Source organism: Orycteropus afer, unplaced genomic scaffold (assembly GCF_000298275.1).
Source record: "Orycteropus afer afer isolate SDZICR_OR568_19922 unplaced genomic scaffold, OryAfe1.0 scaffold00265, whole genome shotgun sequence".
Lineage (NCBI taxonomy): Eukaryota > Metazoa > Chordata > Mammalia > Tubulidentata > Orycteropodidae > Orycteropus > Orycteropus afer.
Window position 1 is genome coordinate 2,169,392 of NW_006921852.1, and position 4,567 is coordinate 2,173,958.

A 4,567-nucleotide genomic window follows, 5' to 3' on the forward strand; every position below is an offset into this window, starting at 1 on the left:
AAGGAGGGGTCGCTATGAGTTGGATCCGACTGGAGGGCCGTGAGTTAGTTAGTTAAAGTCATACAGCTAGTCTAATTTGAGAAAATAAGTTAAAATAATTTGATTGGTATTAAAAGTGTGATTTTATCTGAAATACGAACTTTAAAGACAAGTGTAGGTTGGAATCACCACTCTATTCTTACTAGCTTTATAACTTCACTGAGTTAAACTCTCTGAGTCTATTTTCTAACCTATAAAATGAAGATGGTTAATTATGTATTGAAAAATGTTGTGAATATATTTAAGATGACTGTTGTTGTTGTTATTTGTCATCGAGTCGGACCAACTCATAGCGACCCCTCCTTGGGTTTCTGAGTCAATATCACTATGGAAGTAGATTGCCCAACCTTCCTTCCGAGGAGTGGCTGTGGGTTTGAACCGCCAGCCTTCTGGTTAGCAGTCAAGTGCCTTAGGCACTACACCACCAGAGCTTCCATTTAAGATGACTAGCATTGTAGAAAGGAGTTCTGGTGGCGTAGTGGGTAAGGCATTTGGATGTCAACCGGAAGGCCTGTGGTTCAAACCCACCAGTTGTTCTGCCACAGAAGATGAGGCAGTCTGCTTCTTCGGAGATGCAATGGAGATCTCGATGAGTCAGAATTGACTCGATGTTAGTGGGTTTGGTTTTGGTTTTATCATTGTAGAAGGTGGTTTTGTGATAAAAGTGAATTTTTTGTCATCTTACACAGTATCATCTTGCTAACTTTGTCATAACTTCCTTTTTAGGTAGTCTTTTTCAAAATAAAATGCAGAGTAATTGATCGTCCCCACCTCTAGCCCCCTCCCTCTTCATCCAAGCCCAGAACAGATTAACTTCTGTTGATGTTGGGCTAATGGAGAGGTCTCTGTTCCAGAGACATTCAGAATGGATGGTCAAAACACAGACAGTTATAGAATCTATTCCACTTCCATGTCATGGCCCTTGAATCTCACTTTTCTAGTTGTCTAAATGTTCAGATTTTGTGCCATCAATTGCTTTTACATTTTAAAAAATTCTTTTATCCTTTTCTTAAACACAGAAATGGATATTGACAAATTAGAAAATTGTATGAACAAGTATAAAAATCTCTGTCCTTTCTTCAATAAAAACCAAATCATGCTATTTAGAAATTATTTACTTAATTGCTGTTTTCCATACATTTTTGCATATACAGGCATTTCTAGCAAAATCCAATTTCTGTGTTCCCAAAACCCCTTGATTTTGGTGAAGTTGCCACTAAAAATGACAGTGCTTAAATGGAAAATAAGGTTGGAGCAAAGTATTGAAAATCCAAACAAAATTTGTAACCAGAAACCAGCAAAAACAGTCAGTGGTACCTGGAGAGATAATTTGGATTGCTGGACAGACAATGCTGCATGAGTGCAGACTGCCATGTTGGACATTAAAAAACAATAGAGTGGAAATGCCAGTATCCTTTTAACTAGAACTGGAAGTATGCTGAGACAATAGATATGGAAGCAGAGCTTCGAGACAATGGGGCTACCATCAAGGCAGGGGGGACAGCACAACTTGCTGAGAGCTGTGACTGTTTGGGACTGCACTCCTCTGAGTAATAAATTATGTAAGCAAACCCTCTTTTAGAATTTATTATTTAGCAACATTTTATTATGGGAATTTTTAAGCATACCCATAAATAAAGAAAAAAAAAATATATTTTAAAAAACCAAACTATTTCAACAGGTATTATTTTTCTAGTCTTGCTTCACCTGTCTGCCCACCCTGCCCCCAAACCTTCCCCCCAGTCCTTTATTCCCACTGGAGTATTTTGAAGCAAATTCCTTACATCATTTTATTCTATCTGCAAATAACTCACATATACTTCTGTCAGATAAGGACTTAAAAAGTAAACATAATATTTTTATCTCAGCTGATAAAATTGACTAATACTCTTTAATATCATCCAATATCAAGTCCATGTTTAAGTCATCCCAATTTAAAAGAAACTGTTTTCATAGTTGAGTTTTTCAAATCAGCAATCAAGAAAAATCCTTAAACTGAATTTTGTTATGTTTTAAATCAGTTTTTCATTTATCATTCTAGCGTTTCCTTTGAAAATATTAGCATATCTGTATACATACTGGTATTTCTCCTTTATCAGACACAAGTTTCATTTTTCAGAACTTTGCTGTATTCCATTTAATGTCAAATCCTGGAGATTGCTCTAAATAAGCATACTGAGTCGTCATCAGTTCTTTTCATATCTGTGTAATATTCCATTAGTGGGGTATTTCTTGGCTGAATGCAAAGAATACCAGAAAGATGTTTACTTGTGTTTTATTGACTATGTAAAAGCATCCAGTTGTGTGGATCATAATAAATTATGGATAACATTGAGAAGAATGAGATTTCCAGAACACTTAATTGTGGTCATGGGGAAGCTGTACATAGACCAGGAGGCTGTTGTTCGAACAGAATAAGGGGATACTTCATGGTTTAAAATCAGGAAAAGAGTGTGTCAGGGTTGTATTCTTTCATTATACTTATTCAATCTGTCTGCTGAGCAAGTAATCCGAGAAGCTGGACAATATAGAGAAGAACATCAGGATTGGAGGAAGAGTCATTAACAACCTGCGATATGCAGATGCCACAATTTTGCTTGCTGAAACTGAAGATGACTTGATGTGCTTACTAATGAAGTTTGAAGACTACAGTCTGCAGTGTGAATACCTCAACATAAAGAAAACAAAAATCCTCACAACTGGACCAGTAAGGAGCATCATGATAAATGGAGAAAAGATTGAAGTTGTCAAAGATTTCATATTACTTAGTTCCACAATCAACACCAATGGAAGCAGCAGTCAAGAAATCAGACAATGTACTGCACTGGGCAAATCTGCTGCAAAAGACTTCTTTACAGTGCTGAAGAACAAAAGTGTCTCTTTGAAGACTACAGTGTGCCTAATTCAAGCCATAGTGTTTTCAGTTGCCTCCTATGCATGTGAAAGCTGGACAATGAATAAGGAAGACTAAAGAAGAGATGATGCTTTTGAGTTGTGGTGCTGGTGAAGAATACTGAAAGTACCATGGACTGCCAGAAGAACTAATGAATCTGTCCTAGAAGAAGTGCAGCTGGAATGCTCCTTGGAAGTGAGAATGGCCAGACTTCATCTCACCTACTTTGGTCAGGTTGTCAGAGGGACCATTTCCTAGAGAAGGATATCGTGTTTGGTAAAATGTTGGTTCAGTGAAAAAGGGGAAGAAACTCAATGAGCTGGATTGACACAGTGGCTGCAATGATGGACTCCGGTATAGCAAGGATTGTGAGGCTGGCACAGGACTGGGCAGTGTTTCGTTGTGTTGTACATAGGGTCATTGTGAGTCAGAGCTGACTGGGTGGCACCTAACAACAGCTCCATTTGTGGGTATAGCATAGTTTATTTAATCAAACTACTGCTAATAGAATTTGGGTTGTTTGCAGTCTTTTCTTATTATAAATCTTGTAAATCATGTCATGTTGGACAACCTTGTGCATGCTTCATGTTTTCAGGCATTTGTTTTAGATTTTCTTAAAATATAGACAAAAGGGCTCCTGCTCTCAATGCAGCTGCTTTGCTGAAGGTTTTTTGTTTTTTCATGAAAGGTATAAACATACTCCTCCTTTGATCAAAAACTAGAAAACAACAAGTGCTGGTCAAGAGATTGTACTGTGAGGAAATTGCAACTCCCATACACTGTTGGTGGGATTGCAAAATGGTACTACCGTATGGAAGATGGTATGTCCTCAAAAAACTACAAATAGAAATACCTTATGATCCAGCAATCCCACTGCTAGGATGTATACAAGAGATATAACAGCAATAACATGAATAAATATATACACACTTATGTTTATTGCAGCACTATGCTCAATAGCAAAAAGATGGAAACAGCCTAAGTGCCCATCAATGGATGAATTGATAAACAAATTGTGGTACGTACATAGAATGGAGTACTATCCCACTATAAAGAATACTGAGTAGTCTGCAAAGTATCTTATAACCTGGATGAATCTAGAGGACATAATGCTGAGTGAAATAAGTCAATCACAAAATGACAAATATTGTTTGGTCCCACTATTATAAAAAGTAAAAAATAGATATACACACATAAAACAATGTTCTTTGATGCTTATTAGGGATAGAGTTGGGGCAAGGAGAGGGAATCACTTTCTAGATAGTAGATACTTGTTATTTTTGGTGATGCGAAAGACAATACCCAATATTGGTGAAGTCTGCACAACTTGACCAAAGTAATGAAGACACTAAGAAGTACACAAGAGAAAGGGACAATTTCAGTAAATCCTATAACATGAATAATTTTACAACAACTGTAATAACAACCAAAAAGTATGTATGTGGTAGATATGTATGTATCTGTATTTATATGTATGTATCTATATTTATTCTGTCAGTTTGTCCTATCGTGGTGATGTGTTGATGTGAGTTTTGAGGCTGAGCCACTGGTGTTTCAAACCCAGTGGGATGCACATAGTGCACAGGTATCAGCCCAGCTTACAGACTGAGACAGACTAGGAAGAAGGAAGAGGCC